The sequence below is a fragment of the Leptosomus discolor genome, chromosome 3 (assembly GCF_034619465.1).
Source record: "Leptosomus discolor isolate bLepDis1 chromosome 3, bLepDis1.hap2, whole genome shotgun sequence".
Classification (NCBI taxonomy): Eukaryota; Metazoa; Chordata; class Aves; order Leptosomiformes; family Leptosomidae; genus Leptosomus; species Leptosomus discolor.
In genome coordinates this window covers 7,240,744-7,259,519 of record NC_141393.1, presented here as the reverse complement: position 1 = coordinate 7,259,519, position 18,776 = coordinate 7,240,744, and positions in this window count along the sequence as shown.

The window sequence follows — 18,776 nt, the reverse complement described above, 5'->3', positions numbered from 1 at the left end:
AGGCTACGACACAGATTAATTTGACCCAACGCACTAGGAATTTAGAATAGATACCAAGTAGTAACCATTCCCACGAAAAAATAGCTAACATACCTCTGGGAGACTGGCATGTTCCAACAAAGTGCATGAACTCAAAGATTTTTTTTATTTCCAGGTGAATAGTTGTCTACATTTGGTCTGCACCCGGGGCTAAGCTATAACTGTCACCCAACAACCCCTCACTGGGCAGGGAGGGGAATTAGGAAAAAGGAGAGCAGACCCGTGGGTAGAAGCAAAATAGATCTAATGAAACACCACCAACAGAGATATAGAGTTATACTCAGCCAAATGAATATCCAATCATTACAGTCAACTAGAGAGCAGTCCTCAACAGACACCAAAGGAGGAGCAGAAGGAATCTCAGCAGGAACCCCAAAGGGCCTCCCTCTTCCTACTTAACGTTGCCCCTTTATAATGACCATGACATTATGGGATGGGCTACATCTGTAGCTCACTCAGGTCAGCTGCCCTGGCTGACCTGAGCCTGCCTAGCATGGCTGGGCTGTGATTCTGTCCCAGCCAAACCAGGACAATAATGCAAGAATAAATTAAAAGTGGGAAATCCTGATAAGTGCTACAAGGATGTCCATGCTACGAAAGCATCAATCCCCATCTTCTCTGGCTCCCTTTTTCAACACCTTCTTCCTCATTAATCTCACTTTTAAAGTTCTGAAACAAGTTGCTGTCAAGCCTGGTATCTGGGGAGAGGCGAATTTTTTTATACTACAGCCATTTGGAATACGTATTGCAGCTTTGTTAAAATACAGGGAGAGGGCCCAAAGAGCAATTTCTACCCAGTTTATATGAGACGACAGTGGGCTTCAGGTTCCTTACCTTTGTTTTGTCTTTAAAATTCACTTCTGAAAAGATTGCTTCCAAATTCCAGCAGTAATTTTCAGCCCCCCCAAATGCAAGCTGTGAGGTCTTCCAGTTAACTAATACTGAAATCTGGAGTCAGCTTTTCCAAAAGATCTTCTGGAGCACATTACAGTCCTTCTGTCTTTCATTTGTTTTAGCCCTTATTGACATCAGTAGGTCCCTGGTAACTTGGGATCTCCTCACATTTTAAGCCCCAGACTTACAGTTCTCCAAATCTCTCTTTTCCCAGACAGAATATGAATACTTACCAAGAACTTTGAGAGATTTGGCAGTGGCATCTAAATCCAAACTTGAGATCCCCAAACTCCTGTTCATAAACTTCTCACCCTACAAGTGCCTAGGATCCCTAGTGCCCACCAGCCAAGTTCCCTGGACACCTAAATTCGTGTCTCAGATTAGGTGCCACCTCCTCCTTTCAGGCAGTGTTAGTATCAGCATCACCAAAGGAACACGGTCTGAACTGGGAATAGTAGACAGAGGAAAGTGCATCTCTGAAACCAGGTTTAGGGGCCTAATTATCAAACCAGGGGAGAGATTTGCTGCAACCTCATCTCAGGTTCTCCTATTGACCAGTCTATGCAACTTCCAGCTTGATAAACTCCTTGCTTTCTACATCCCATTTGCAGGTGCATAGGTTTCCTCGTAAGTTCTCAAGGAAAAGAAGTTAGTAACTGACTTCGCTTTGTGGCTTTTTCCATGTACTCTAAAGCATCGTAACGTCAAGTTAAGCTTTACTGCTTCCCTGAAATGGAGGAGAAAAACTGACAATTGTTAATCCATCTTTCAAATATTAATAACATGCTGACAAAGGCCAAAGCAAATAATTTCTCTACTAGGTACCTTTGGTATGGAATTATCCTGCAGAGGGTATAGACGACAGTAAGGTAGTACTGTGATTTTCCAAGAACCATGGAAAACTAAAGATAGGCATAAGCCAGATGTCCTCTTCTCTTTATGCTGCAGTGAAGGTTCCAAGTTGCCAAGAGTTGGTGGAATCTGCCCAGCCGGAAGATTTCTGCATCAGGAGTGAAAGATGAAGTCTTGAGATAGCTTTGAGCTATGACATTCACTGCTCATTAGGGACAACTTGTGTTTTATCCTAATTTTCAGCTGCTCAAATGTCCACGGGGGACTTAAAACACCTGAACTGGTTGTGTCTAAGCAAAAACTTTAAGATCCGAATGCAAGAGTGGGGCTGACCCTGGAGGTCTAACATAATCATTTCCATCAGCTGTATCTTTCTGCTTTCCTCATGTACCTGTTACTTGTCGCTAACGTCAGAGGGGAACTGCTTGCCTAGAAATATCAGCATGGGTAAGACTTCACAGACAGTGAGATAATTCTTATATCACTCAACTTTTATAGTGAAACATGCTAAATAATCGCAAATGCCACCATGCTACAGATGTATTTTTTATCATTATTTTTCCTTCCTCCATTTCTAAATAGACAGATTGGTTTGGTGTTCATAAAAACGTGAGACAAAATGCAAGACTGTGTCCTTGGATGCATCTCCATGGATCCTAGAGTCTGGTTGCTGGTGCCAGATGGACTCTGTGCACAGCACCCCATTCAGTTCTGTCAACACATTTCTTGCTCCCCACTAACTTATGATGTCACTTGGAGCAAAACTCATCTCAATATCTTACTTTGATTATCATAAATGTGTTGCAAATCTGAAAAGAAAAGCAGCAGTACCCGGGCTTCTCAGCTGGTATAAAAAGGAGAGCTGCATCAGTTTATGCCAGCCGAGGGTGTGGTTCAAGCTGTTTGGGGTGTTTAGGTTTGAGGGTTTTTTCCCTGCAAACTGTTTGCTGTAATCTCAAGGACATTAGAAATATGTTAACATCAGCCAGTTGGGGGCAGGAGTGAAAAAACCCTGAGAATTTAATATAGTTGCAAAGCACTTTTTGTTTTTTCCATTAGCTGATATTCTCAGGTTACCAGAAAGGAATTCATTGCACTTCTCCACATTCACTGCTAGTGAAACAAGAGATTGAAAGACTTTAGAATAAATTGCCAGGCCGAAAACTAGCAGCGCTTGTGCTGGGGTTTGGGTTAGGGCCCTTACAAATTCAAGGCTGATTAGGCATCTATTTCCTGGTCCTCAGCAACAACTCCAGGAAGTGCAGGAAATTCATTGTCTTCAGCTTGCCATTGCTGGCTTGCTCCAATAGCTATACATCACACAAAGGACTTGACAAGCTCAGAATGTCCATGTCAATCTGCAGCTGCCTTTAATCATGTACAGATTTATGAGGCACCCCCCCATACCCCCTGTGGAGATCTAGAAACTGTGCTTTGTTTTGAATTGACATACATTTTTCCATTTAAGATTAAGAACTATGAGCCCTATTAGACTGCACTGCAGCTACGAAGCAGAAGGGGTAATGCTCTGTCTGAAATGGAGGAAATGATGATGTAATTTTGAACCGTTAAGGACTGAAGGGATTAAAAGACTTGGAGTAGGATGTGGAAAGTCTCTGGTGTTGCATACAGTAGGGCTATATTGCCTGCCTCACCATCTGGACTGAGAAGGCCTTTTTCCTATTTACCAATTTAGGGGTTGTTGTTATAGCTGTGCAGCTCACAAGCACCACTGTACTTAATACTCCATCATCATTTCCGTCATAAACCCTTTTTTCCCTTGGGGGACTACAGTGTCACAGTAAACATTTGCTGCAGGGTAAAGCTTGGCACTAAGGTCTGGGCTCAGGCCTAAGAGCAGCAGGGGCACAAGGCGGGATCAGGCTTGGAAGATTTCCACCTTATAGTAACATTACACTTACCTCATTTTCTGAAATGAACATTTCTAGCCATTATCAACAACCATGGACGAAAGGCTGATGCTCCTTTTCCATGGATTTGGACAGCTTGCTGTCCAGTCTGTGCAAGGATTTATAACGTGACCAGTTTGGTGGTAGGACATGTACCCTGGGTGATCCTGGCCAGCCGCATCTCGCGTGAGGGGCTATGTAAAACCTCAGCAGGCTCAGCAGCACGCTGGCTCAGCTGCATGCTGGCTCAGCAGTGCTGGTGACGCCAGGCAGCTGGCCTCTTGGTTCAGTTTGGTGCTTTCTGATGCACCAAGCAGGAGCTGTATGAAGAGGGAGGTGACTGGTTTTCCTCAGCCTCCGCTCAGCCATTCTGCTCTTACAAAAGAGGTCCAAGAGAACAGGGATGGAGTCATCATGTGCTATAGAAATTATGCTGTTGTTCTGTGCTGCTGGAGTCCTATAGCTGGTCCTTGCAGTGTTATCTTTCAGCAGATCAATAGTATTCGGGATCTCACCAGTTCTTTCCATTAAGAGAAGAAATTCACTTTTTTTTTTTTTAATTCTGTAATCAAAACCTCTTTATGAACTCAAATCTCCTTTATTAACCAAATTAGTTTCTCTGAGCAGAGCAGGAATCAAGTAGCATGCGGGGCAACACCTGGTCCTATTGCAAACAACTGCTCACCCATGTTCTCCCTCCCTTTCTGTGTTTTCACGAGGTTGGGCTCTAGGCACACCTCTGGCTGCAGCTTAGGTCCCTTGCTACCTTTCCTGTTTGCTCCCTTGCCCACTCTGCTGCTCCTCTCATGTACAGGCACACAATCACAGTCAGAGCTGTGCACAGACCTGCTTGTATTGTCAGAAGGGCTTTTGTTAAGTTTTTCATGGAAATTTGAATTTTCCAGTTACAGATGTGTCTGTATCAAGTACATGACATGGATATCAAACTAAGAATAAGTTAATAAATAGAAAGACAATAAATTACTTCTTGGTTTCTAAGAGCAGAAGTGATAGTTTGACAAGTGTTCTTGCCAGGCTTTAAAGGATGAACAAACCCTATCAAAGCTCTAAACACATGGAAAGTAAGTATACATGCAAAAGAGTGGTCATATCGCCCCGCAAAAATCTGACTGAGAAATTGCATTGCAAATATATTTTCAAAGCCTGTTCTGTAATTAGTCTGCTATATGGAAACACAGCATGACTTTGTGGTCTGGTCCTATACGTTTTAATCACAAAGCAAGCAAATAAAATCAGCCCTTTAGACATGCTGAAATAACTTCAAGGGCCTGATAAATTTGCAAGAGCAATCACAGTTGCAAATCAGAAGTTATTTAAAAATCAAAGTGCATCAGTTAAAACTCAAGAGGCTTCCAAAGTTCTGCTTCCTTATCTGTATCCAAAGTCAGAAAAAAATAGAGTGTAATATACTCTGATAACAACTTCCACAAGCTCCATATCTGAATAGAAATAGCATGGGGACTCTCTCACTAAGGTAACTGTAAATCGAAAATGAAACAACAGTTTTAGTGGAGCCTCTGGGGATTTACATCAGCTGAAGACTGGGCTGCACCATTATAGTATACAAGCTGGCCATGAAGACAGTGTTAAATGAATCTTAAAATCTTTAAAAGAGATCCAATTTATTTTCAGAAATGGTCAGTGATTTACAGGATTCATATCCCCGTATTATTTTTATTATTGTTTTATTAGATGGTTCATCCAGGGTCAATTGAGACTCCAGAGCTCTCTGAAGCTGAGCTATGCCTTTTCCCGTGGCTAATACAAGACCTAATACTGAGGAAGGGAAGTAATTTCTACCTGTCCCATACCTGGGCACGTATTTGTGCTGGGGAGCGGAGTACTGCTTGGTAGTGAAGAGGGTATAGCACTGTGCTGCAGCCAGGCAGGTCTGGGGATAACTTCTCCAGAACATAGCAACCAACAGAGGCATTTTGAGGTTGCCCAAAAAGAACTGTTTTCAGCAGCTTAAAACACTCTTAGCAGGTACATCCTGCTTGGTTCCTGAGATACTACTCTGTGGTAACAGAAAATTATCCTATGTAAGCTAGAAGATAGCCTGTGGACTTTGTGCCACATTTCTGCTTGAATTCGTATGAATCTGGTGATCATCTTAATTAAAAAAAGAAGGACTGGGTGACACAAGTACACACATGGATATGGTATTCTTAGTTGGAAAGGCCAGAAAACCATAATTCCCCAGAAGAAAAACATTGGGCCAAATCCAAAAGTCCTCTTTGCTCAAAAATATTCCACAAAGACAAAGAGAGTGTCTATCGAGGGATCATAAGCCATACCCCTTAGCAGAGCTGAAATAACATGGGAAGTAGTTTTATAGGCTGCCCCATTGTATGCAGTTAGGGAATAAATGTACACAACCAAAACCAATATTGCTTGCCAGTGGCTGAGAACCAGAGAAGATACAGTTTTGACCCACTTTTTCTCCTCTTTCTCTCTCTATGCCATCTTCAGAGCAATTACAGAGAGCCTTCCAGCAGAAGATTTCAATGCTCAGACTGAGTTCTGCAGCCTTTTTGCAGATCTGTTGTGCTCATTGCGGGTACCAGAAAGAATGATAGAAAAGTTTCTCAAGATACATTTCATACTTTGAAAAGTGTCTCAAGATACCTTGTAATAAGTGATGCTTTCACAGTTATAAGCAGCAGTTAGGTGGTAGGCTGAAAACAACCACCTGTTTTACCCAAACTATATTTTCAACCCACAGTTGTCACCTGGATAGATATACTGCAAAAATGAGTTAGTCCTTATGCCTGGAAAGATTTTGGTCTCTCCTTCCCTGAGCCTGACAGACAGGTGGACTTTTGCCATCGACCTGGGGGGAAGCTCCCCTTCAATTCCAGATGCATGAAATTAAATCTATAAGTTCTGGTCAGTATTGCCATTGCTGGCTTTCAAAGGGTTGTTTAAAAGGGCTTTTTCCCATTGTTTTTCCAAGGACCTGCCCAAAAATGTTTCCATCCAAACCAGCATCACGCAAGACTCCAGCAGAGGAGCAAAGAACAATAGCGCACAAGGTTCCAAGTTCAATAGCAATTTCAAGGATTTCAGCTGTCAGTTAATTAGTGACAGTTTCTCTCAGGCCTCCTTTGCTTAACCCTTGAAGGACAAGGCTTGGAAAACTGCTGGTTGAGAGGGCAAGAGGGGTCAAAAGACAAGTCTTGTAGCAGCCAGGAATTATTAAGAAAGCAAAACTGAAAAATTGAATGTGTTGTGAAGTGAAAATTTCAGATGAAATGAGATTCAACTTCTATTTCCACTTTTGCTAAAGAAAGAGACATGAGCCTGGAGGGTGGGGTTCAGATTCTGGATTTTGGGCAGGGTTATTTTAGAAAGCTGAGCACAGTCCAACTGTTGCTCTAGGGCAAGCAATTCCCAGCTTTAGGGTATTTAAAAAAACCCTGGATCCTGATCTGAAATCTGTGGCTTGGGCTTGTTTCTAAACATTTCTTTTTCTTGCAAAAAAGAAAAGGCATCGTATGGTAAGCCACCACAGAAAAACACTGGAGCTCTGCTTCGTTACAGGAGACTACCTTGGCATGCCTTCCCTTCCAAAAGGTGTGGAGTGGTTGCTAGGTACAAGACTGAAAGCCAGAAAAACTGGGAAATCCAATGGTCCCAAACACTGATGCACAAACCACTTCTAAATGGTACACCAGAGCAGTTCCTAGCTCCTCTGTGTGAAGACCCCTGACATCCTGACCAAGCACCTCCATGCAGACTGTGTCAGAGGATGCCATCTGGGTGCAACATCTTCCCTCACAGCTCAGGGAAGCAGTTCTTCCCCAGCAGCTACTGATACGAAATTCAGAGTTTCCAAACCCCCTTGCTTTCTAATGCTCCTCACAGAGATGGGAGGCTCGGTGCGGCTGGGTAAGGATTCCAAGATGAAAACGCAAAACAACAAGGTGCTATGAAGCAGGCATTCTTTATTGCATGGCTGGGCAGCGCTGGGGATCATTTCACCATGAGTACTCCAACGGGCTAGCAAAACCCATCAGTTCATATACACAAAAATTATACGTATTCATCAGATGTCCTGAGAAGGGCAGTCTATGGTGATGAGTTCCCGGCATTCATAGTCTTCCTCACGCTGTCCTCTGGTTCAATCCTCCTTCTTGAGCACAAGCCAAGGCCCCTTTTCTGATTAAACCTTTTGTAACAATCAGTCATGTACTAGCCAGATCTCCTTAATGTCTGGAGTTTTTTCTCCTTGAGGTCTCCTTAATATCTGGAGCTTTGTCTCCTTGATCTCAGGCAAGATGTTATCTATTTATCAACTTTGCTCAGCAAATAGCTAAAACAATCCTTGTGGGGGAAGGAAAACTCAGGAAAACAAAGATGCAAGCAAAACTAAACAAAAATATGCAAGTAAAGCTTTTATGTATCACAGTGAGGCCTTAGTCAGGGATTGTCAGGGTTTAGCTCTTTCACTACCCGCACCATGAGGACTGTTGGCCTGTTGTGCTCACCACCTCTGAAATAATAAGGACCAGGACACAATACCCTTGCCCCAGTCCATAGCAGGTCTCATGGAAAGAGGCAATCCCCATCACGGGGGCTGACACAGGACAAGCATCGCCTGAGCCAGCCCAGGTCTCATGAGAGGCCCACGTCCCCTTGGCTGGATCAGGTGGTCGTGGGGATGCCCCTTATTTCAGGTCTTATCACACAGCACACATGTCAGGATTAAAACTTTTCCCCTGACAAAGCCAGGGCACTGAGAGCGCTCCTCAGGCCACAGGTTGAGACAAGGGTCAAATGGAGACAAACATACCAGAGAGAGACACGCAGGATTTCAACCTGCAGTATGAGAAAGCCTGTATTTTATGGGAGGTTAGCAGCCCTGCCAGCTTTTCCTTGCTATGTGCAGTTCTCTGAGATAATTTGTTATTCCTGCAGCAGGCAGAGAGATGGATTAAACCTGTGGGACAGAGGGAGCATCGGAGCAAGAGGGACACAGCAAGATGTAGCGTTCTGCGCAGGGAATCGGTACAATTCGCTGGCACAGTGAGAATGGAGGCCTCCATCCTAGTTTGTTGCCAGTCCCCTAGCAGAGTGAGATCAGGCGAGTCCCTTTCCTCGGTTAGCGAAACAGGGCATGCTGTCTGTGCGTGTAGCATGTCGCAGAGCAGGAATCCATCGATCCAGACAGCACTGTCTCTCCAAGAAGCAGCCTCAGCTGGCTCTTAGCCTAGTTGCCTTTTGTCCTGAACACACACGAGGGAAGAAGCTCTCCCTTATAACATGTTTCTGCCACACTTTACTGCACCTTGCTGGGATCTCGAGGCCAGCAGCACCCGGTCTTTGCTGACCCCATACAACATAGTACTTCACTCCCTCTGCCTCCATTTTAACGCGTTCACACCCTGTGAGCACGAATGGTGTCACAGATGGGAACAGACCAAAATTAGGGGTTGTCCTGCAGGACTCAGCAAAGGCAGGAATCAAGAGTCTATTCAGAATAGCTGCACTTTGGAGTTACCTGAGATACGTTATTTGTGGTTGCTGGTGGTATTCCTAAGCCTTCTGTCCATCTTGCGAACAGCAACAGCTGAAGCGTGGGTAAATCCTCCAGTGCATCTCCAGAGAAAACAAGGGGCCCTCACATCCAAGGAGAATGCTTGTCACAGTCTCTGTGACAGCTCAGCGTTTGATATGAATGAGGGGGGAAGCTGACAGCAGGTGATCTTCAGGCTAATTACCTTCAGTAATTTACCTGCAGGTGCTGCGCAGGTGGTCTGAGCCCCCAGGCGTTGACCTAGGAAAAACGATGGGAATCCTGCATCCGACAGACACTGCTCGCTCGTGTCTGAGCTGCAGGCCTGAGATGCTGAAAAAATCCAGATTCCACATTTTAATCCACAGTTAACAGTTTAGAATTTTTTCTCTAAATGTTTTGAAAGAGGAGAAAAATGTTTGATCCCATGGAAAAGTTTCTGTTCAGCTTAGTAGCTTGCTACGTGTCAGCTTTAAAATAACCCCAAAGTGGAGAATTTTCTTGCAGATTAGAAGAGCATTCAGCAGCTAAACCCAGTAGGTATTTAAAAAACAAACCAAAACGCTCATTCTCTCTTGAGGCTGGCAAGGCAGCTAGTGGGAGTCACACCCTCTTGAACAACTGCCCTCTGATGTTTTAAGATATTCTGGGATTTTAGTTAGTGACGCTCATGAAATGTGCATGAATTCTTCTTTTCCAGACCTCTGACTTGAGGGCTACTGTGACTGCATTAAGGTTTACAGCTATTTAACAGCTTCATTTTAAATTAAATTCGCAAGACATGTGAACCTTGAGAGTCAAGGTGGTTTCTAAGATGAAGTAGTAATTTATACCAGTGAAAGCTAAACTCTTGGATTATCAGAAAAACCTAATTTCTGGAAACAAATAAAAAACTACAACGGTATTCTGTGCTTTGATATACAGGAATATGTTATGAAATAAGGTTACTAGTCTATACTATATGCTCTATTGGCTTCTAAAATCAGATACAAGTCTGTGATCAAGTTAAAGTTTTATCACACATTTTTTAATGTTGCATGTGCAATGCTTGGGTTATATCCCAAAAAGCAATTATAATCCTTTCCAAACCCAGTGAACACGTTGGCCAAGACTCAGTATAGGCTGATCCCAAATTTATCAAGAAACTAAAGGCTTTGCTCACATCCTCAGGATCAAACTTCTGGGTAGAAGAGAAATACTTCCTAGAGAGTTCTCATTCAGCCTGCAGAAGGTTCCCTTAAACCCAGCATGCATTGAGGACATGAATGTACCCCCATGAATTTTAGGGGGAAGTATTCAGTCTACTTCAAAAATCTTTTTTTTTTCTTTTTTTTTTTTCACAAAAGCTGTCCTCTGGTGCCAAAAGTTGAAATGCAACCAGGAGGTACAGAAAAGGATCAAAAGAAACGACTGTTCAAAGAAGGAGAGAGCAGGAGTATTGAAACCAAAGGAATCCCAGGCTGTTTGGCGTATCTGAAATTCATGTTCTTCCTTTACAACCGGGAGCCTGCCTTATCATAAAAGAAACCATTATTTTAGCACCCTTTTTGTGTTACAAGGGGCACCTTGTGCACACAGCAGGCTAGATCAGACCCAAGAGGCAGCGGATTTTTAAGTTCTTTGGAGAGGAGATGAAAGTGAATGGGTTTTGCTTTTGGTGCAGTTACAGGACAATTCTGTAGCATATAACTTCTTTAATAACAAATATGTGGAGGCCTGTATCTGCTAGTGTATATACACGTGGGCGTGTCACCTCCCTCGACCCGGATGGTTTCAGTGTTTCCATGAGGAGAATACATAGGCTGAGTTGTAGTCAGATGCCATTTCACTGCTGCTCTGTTTATTTTTAGGGAATGCAAGCTGATCCCCATGTGCCAGGACACGGTGGGATCAAACGGCAGGAGGCCGTTTCTTTGCTCATCCTTTAAGTCTTGTGCTCGCTACCATGCTGCCCCGAAGCTTTTGTTCTTTGTTCTTTTTCAGGATGTGCCTTTATGTTTGCTTTATCCCTTGCTGTTCTTGCCCACTCTGCTCTATCAAATAGCATCAGCCCCTTTATTATAGGAAATAGAAATGTCCTGAGAATGTCTTGATATCCCTCTAGCCACACAACTCAGTTATTATCCGTTTGCCCTGTGTTCTGCTCTGCTTTTTTTTCAGCTGCCACTATACAAAGGAGCTGTTTCACAGGAGAAGGGAAGAGAGCAGTTACGCCACCACCACTAACGTGAGACCAAACACACTCTTTGGGAGCCCATTTTCCAGGGGAACAGCATGCCCTGCCCATCTTCTCCTGCCTCTTGCTGGGTCCACACCAAGCAGAGAAAAGGACTGTGGATAGATTACAAATGGTGCAAGCGTAATTAGGCAGCCACTATTTTTTGTCATGATGTTTTCATACCATGAGCTCAGTCTGAGCTCTCTCCTATACAAACCTCCTGGGGGTTTTTTAATCTTCCTGCTTGTTTTTGTTCCATCTGTCTTTTCAGAGCATCCCTGAGGAATATTTATTCTTTCTTCGGAATCTGTTGTCTCTTTCATAAACTCTTTCTCACTTCTATAAAAACTTAGCCAGGACAGAACTCCTTCCAGTTTCCAATTTAATTTTATTCCTGGGCAGTTTATACCCAGTTGTTTTCATGCTGTGGTTGTGCTTTAACTTGAGTAGCTCTATTCCATCCCTGGTGTTCTTCCCCACAATGTGTGAAAGGTAATTACTTCTTTTCAGGGCTCCTCACATGTCTTTTTGTTTCAGATGGGCTGCCTTGGGCTTATCGCAGACCACTTATAAACAGTTTATGAGTTCCCCGTTGGCATGCATTAGGATATCAGCTAGATAAAATACTGGGCAAAAGCCACGTACCACACAGCAGCCTCTTTATTAGTGGATGGGGCATTTTCAAGCTGAAAGCCATCTCTTTAAATGAGTACAAGCATTGTCTTGCACTAAAGGTAGGGCTTTTCTCTTCCTGTCTTTTGTATCCACCACTGTTTTTCCAGATCTAATAAGGAAAGCCCGGCTGAATCCACTACAACATGATGAATGCCATCTCTTCATCCAAGCAATAGCCATCTTTTAAAGTGATTGAATTTAACTTTCCAGTGTTCACTCAGAAATTGGTGCTGTCTCTTCATAGTAAGAACTGGATGAAGGTCAGGGCTTGGCTGCAGGTTTAGTTGTGTTTATTATTATTATGTTAATCCATTTTCTCAGTAGTGCAGAAAGCCTCTTCTCCTTTTGTTGCTAGTAAATGATACAGTGATTGCTCAATGAGCTTGTTTCTGCCAGTACATGGAGCTGTTTTAACAACCTTACCTCTGAGATCTGGAAAATAAATCCTGATTCCTATTCAGAAAGTGTCTTAAACTGTTGTTTTCCCCCATTTGGAGGTACTGGTGTGTGCTGGCAGTAGTCCAGGGCCAATTCTGAGAACTTACTTGCACTGCACCTTTGTCTTCAGCCCTTTGCCCCTCCACACACACATCTACGACAGCAATGTTTTGCAGCCATTCCTCATTTTATAATATTCTGCTGCTCATCAAAAGCACTCAGTAGGTGAGCAGGAATCCATACTTGTTCCACAAACGCCCGGATTCCCTGAACCACTGTGCAGGTCTCAACTGTGCTGCACTTTTCCTCTCTTGGAAACCTATCACAGGAGGAAGTTGTTATGATTGTTTCTGTCCCTGGAGGCGAAAGGAGTCATGCACAGTAAATGAGGCGCAGGTACCTGCCCTCCCAACCCTGAACCACATGTTAAAAAGGGAATTTCCACCAAATTGTTGTGAACAACTTTCCTCACTCTGGCCTAATGAAATTCAGAGCAGTCAGTAATTCCTTTGCTACCTTGGCTAATCAATCTTTGGGCTCAAATCCCAGAGATTCAGTTTTTAATCCCTGTTTAAGCCCTTTTTGGACAGATTCCCCCATCACTGACATCAACCAAAGACTCAGTTTTGGATCCCTTGTTATCTACCTGTTTTCACATGCCTACGTCCACTGTCTGTGCGTGCTCCCAACGGTTACGTTCAGTTGCCAGCATACCTCCTCTCCTGCTGTTTGACTGCCATGACCTAAACCCCCAGGAGCTGACTCTGCAGCTTTGTGTCACAGAATCACAGAATGCCAGGGGTTGGAAGGGACCTTGAAAGATCATCCAGTCCAACTCCCCTGCCAGAGCAGGACCACCTAGAGCAGGTCACACAGGAAAACATCCAGGCAGGTTTTGAATGTCTCCAGAGAAGGAGACTCCACAGCCTCTCTGGGCAGCCTGTTCCAGTGCTCTGTCACTCTCACAGTGAAACAGTTTTTCCTTATGTTAATATGGAACCTCCTGTGCTCCAGCTTGCACCCGTTGCCCCTTGTGCTGTCATTGGCCATCACCAAGAAGAGCCCGGCTCCATCCTCCTGACACTCACCCTTTACATGTTTATAAACCTCCCTCTCTAGCCCATGTTAGGGGAGAAGCTTGTCTTGGGACCTTCTGAAATCCTGTTCTGGATTGTTTTGTGTGGTTAAACGCTTTTTCTGCAGCCAGTATTTTTTTTTTTTTTTTAATAGCAAAGCGAAAGACTGTAACAGAACTATTTTTCCTCCTTTTTATGCCAGTGCAATTTTTCTTGTTTTATGGGGGTTGGACAATGTTTCAAGTCACAGGCCACTAAGCATCCCTTCTCAGCAGCACACATTCAGAATGATCTACTTGCATCTTCCTCTGTAAAAGCTGCTACTGCTTCTAATGAATAGCTGCAAAGACAAAGTCATGCTCTGTAAACCATTTCCACAGCCTCTTGGAGTGGCTTTTTTTCTTTTGCTGATATTGAATGTCAAAGCCCACTTGTGAATTTATAAATAGATCTATTGCCAATTCATCCTGGAAGACCTCACTGTGCCAGGAACACGCATTTCCTCTGCTTCTCTACCCTTGCAAGGAGGGCATCTCCCTTCCCTCCACTTCAAGCTTTTGACTCTTCCCAGGCCACCCTAGGTTAGTAGCTGGTGCCAAACTATATACCAAGGACTTGTACAAAGTCTGGATAATTTGGATTTTTATTTATTTTTTTTCCCCCTCCAGTCTGGCAATAAATCTTGCAGCAGCATCAAAGCTGGGCTACTTGGGTTCATGCTTACAAACCCATCTGTGTTCATCTTTCCCAGTCAGCCTTTTAGACATAATGTTGAGCAAAGCTGAAAAACCTTTGAGGAGTCTTCCCCTCTCTGTGCAATTTTGCACTATTTGAGAAAATAAAATCTCCCTTATTCAAAGTCCTCAGGGTTACTAATGGCTACAGAAAAGTGCTACAAATGTCTTGGTTTAGCCAAATTCTCTAGCTGGCCTAGCCCCCACATCAAGGCGGCTGACTTTCAGTGTCCTCTGTGATCCTTCTGACACCTTAGTCAGGCAATTTTTCAGCTCCCAAGAAGCAATTGCAGAATCAGGAATTTGCTGCATCATCATCTTCTGCATCATCAAGCACTATATAACTAGAGGAATATGAGAAAATACATCAGCCTTTTTTTTAGACTGTATTTTTAAGCTTTTTTAGGTTACATCAATCTATTTTTAGACTAAATAACTAATCTCTTCCCTCACCTTCTGCTGGTTAGTCCTGACAGCAGAAGGATTGTTGAAAGAGACGTGTGTCATCTATGTTGAGAAGTGAGTGTACAGGGCAGCCTCTCATCCTCCATTCCAGCTGCCAGTACACTTTCTGCCAAAGTTGTGTGTGGGGAAAGGGCATAATGGAAAAAAGCATATCTGACCACAGCAAAAGGAGGAGAGGACCAGCAACCACCACATTTCTTTCCACATAAAGTTAAAGCAAAAAATGTAGCAGATAGGTGCGTTTAAACATGTGCTGCCATTCACTTGTCAAGGTCCACAGTTCTTCATAGAAATGGTAGTTCCATAATTCGGCATGATCTGAGATGAGATTGAGTTTTGGTTCAAAGTTTGAGTTTGTTTTTCAGAAAGAAAAAACCCCACACGACTCTAAAGAAGTCAGTGATGCAGCTTTGTTATATGCTGTAAAATGTCTGAGCAGACGAAGTGAAGGCATATTAAATGGTACTTTAACATAGAAAATGCCATAGTGAGAAGCAGGGGCAAATCCACGCGAGCAGCTCTGCACTCATGTTTGAGTGGGGGCCCTTGATTGTTGGAGCAATCCCCAAGGGCAGAGGTGGGTTGGTTTGTATCTTGTCATCTCTTCAGATGAAGGGATGGAGCTCGGGGGAGTTATGTGTTAGACAAACACAACATAAGCTTTACTCAAATGTAAGCTATTTAACTCAGAAAGGAGGTAAAAGTGGATGAAATGTAATATCCAAGACATTAGAGTAGATGTTAAAGTCCCTCTGGACTTCAGGCTCTCTGTTCATATGTAGTCAAGGATTTTCTGTGTTAGAGCCAGTTTTTCTGGTGGAGCACCTTGCTTGAAAATCTTTTGGGTCTTTTACTCCTTTGGGATACTGCTTACCTGAACTTTTCTGCTTTGCTGTTTTCTTTTTGAGAACCTGGCAGTGAACATATGACCCTGTAAAAGCATTGCAGGATGTTAGGGCTTTCCCCATTCCTGTCACAGATAGCCTATTACATACCACCAAAAAAAAACCCAAAACAGTGCAAAAGGAGAGAAGCGCTTTATAATTAAGACCCTTCAAATAGTTTTCCTGGATCCATTTTACAAAATCTGAGTCACCCTGGATGAAGTTGGGAGGAATCAGTGTTCAAACCTGCAGAGATATTATCGGCCTTTGAAAGACTTTGGAAAACGCTCAGCCTTATTTGGAAAAGTGAAATCTGCCATGATAACAGAGGCCTTGATTTACTGGGAGGAGAGAAGGGTCCTGAATACCTTCGCCCTCCAGATTAGGTCTGTGTGGCATGCTGTGGGGCTGCTGGCACCTCAGACATCTCATACTTGTTTCCAGAGCACCCCACAACGTCCCAGGCAACTTCCGCCCAGGCTAAAACCCTCTTTCCCTTATTAATGCAAGGCCATATAAACATGGTCCTACACCAATGATATACACACGGATGCACAGCCCTTCTCCCATGCCTCCCCTCTGGGACCAGTGCCACAGTGCTGGGTTCAGGCTGTGGGAGGGCGAGAGGGGACACAGATATTTCCGTCACCAGCCCTAGGGTATCCCTACCCTACAGCCAGCATTCTCCGCTGTCTGAGTCTCCAGCACACAGGACAGGATGAGAGCTGGACTGGCAGGTCACACGTGGGGATAAAGGACACTTCGGGTCTTCTAGCAGGGACAGGGCTGGAGTGGGGGAGTGTGCCTTCTCCTGGGACACCTTCGACCATAGGGGGTTTTGTTGGTGGCACAACCTCATCGTCCCTAGCAGCACAGTGCCACCACCCTGCTCTTTGCTGGGCACCCCAAACACCAGTGGTCCCCCAGCAGCATGAGATGCCGGCAGGGTTATGGTGCTGGGTTCGTGGGGCAGAACAGAGCCCATGGCGCTGTGTTGTGACAGCAGGAAAGCCACCTCAGGCAGCCGGGGCTGGGAAACGGGAGCTGGCTGTGCTCACAAGAGCCGGCAGGGTGTGCGTAATGATTCTGCATCCAGAAGACCAGCAACATATCACTTACATCTACACAGTCACCAGCAGCACAAGACCTGGCAGCTCCTCAAAGATGAGCAGAGGTTTGGAAATCAAAGATATTTTTCATTCCCAAGCATTTCCATCATACCCACTGGGTGTCTTTGATTGTATTCTGCAGGCAGAATAAGGCAACCAGAAGTGTGTAAAAAACGATGGAAAAAAAACACCCTCCTTATTTTTACACAAATTTTTTACCATTTGTTAGAGGCTGGCTACACCTCCACTTAAAATGTGAGATTCCTTCATTATAGAAATACTGTATTTTTTTTCCTTTAAAAGCCGATGGAATGTGGACAATGAACAATTTCACATTTAGAAGCCAACTTTTCATCAGGGTTTATCCTTTTGATTTGGAAACTGGCTGATTTAAGCTGGAAAATTCTGTGAAATGTTGCAATAAAAGAGGCTCCATTTTTGCATTAGCTAAAATATGCACACACAGAAACCCAAGCGATACAAAAGCAAGCAAACAAAGAAGTGCCCAGCCTGTAAGCTCCAAGTTGCTTAAAATTTCTTATTTCAAGTACAAATGCCACATAGATCCTTGACATCTCTAATAATAATAATGGAAGCTGCCACCCAACAACAGCATAACATTTCCACTAGGCAGTATATTTTTCCCTGCAAAACATAACAGTGAACGTGGCTTCAGCTGCCTAAATGTCATCTCAGTCTGTTGCAATCTGCTGTAAACTTTCAAGATACTAGTCATGTGTCATAAATTCACAACAGTTTCTGGATTTGCTTTAGGACTAAAATGTTCCTGGGCAAAACCAATTCACTAAGGAAGAAATCCTATCCTCTGGGGTTTTTCCTGATTCCCTAGAAGGAGTTTCTCCCCGATTTTTTCCCCCTTTCTTGCCTACTTCTGTGCATACCATTTTGCTTTATAAATCAGATCCATCCCAGTTCCAGTGGTCAGAAATGAGAGTATCTTGCTTTTCTGTATTGCAAAGCAGAGCAGCAATTGCACATACTGCTTGAGGAAAAAAAAAAGAGAGAGAATCCAAATCCAGGATAGGCTTCTGGCCAAAACAGCTCACATTTTCCATCTCATCTGCAACTGAGACACGAAAAGCACAGGTTCGGACTGGGCAGCAGCCTCCAACAGCACAAACCCTTTTTCTGGCACTCTTCTTTCCAAAGTTTGTCCATGTGACTCAAGCTACGGGCTTTTAGACCAAATACAATAAAACTAGGTACGAGGAGCATACATTCAGGCACTGAATCAAAGTCTGAGGGAAGGATAGGTTTTTTATATTTATATGAAGCCCACGTATACTTGCTGGCAGATATTTATAGAGGATGGCTCTGTGGCCTCTGATCTACAGTCAAGAAGCGGGATACGTTACATGAATTCAGTGCTGCCAGTTCAACATAATTTCCTTTCAACACCATGACAAAATTGCCTTGATTTTCACAGCTGTAAAATGGGGATAATACTTATCCCTTTTACAGGGGATAGTGTTATAAACATTAGTTAAATTATTTGGAGAAGCACCGACTTCATACTGTAAAATAACTTTATCTGTACTAGCTGGTATGACACAGGAGGAGCTGAAATCTAAACCAGAAAAGTGAGGGAGAAAGGAAGCATAATTTCCTGTCGGTATGACGTACTCTGCAAGTGTGAGTAAGAATATAAAACTGGGGGATCTTGTAAGAAAAGGTTTTTTTCAGCCTGCTTGTTCCCCTTTTACCAGGTTGTGCTCATGCAATGCCACGGTCCTCAATAAAGGCATTCCTCATTCACCCAGCGTGCAAGGAAAACCTAGTCCTTTTGCCCAAAATCAATTTTCCTTAGATTCCAGAGCAGCTATGGTGCTATGTGTGAGTGACCGTCTGCTGTCTCGCACGCCCGTGCTGTGCACAGTTGTCCCCTCTAGTCACAGAATAAATTACAGGAGCCACCACGGTAC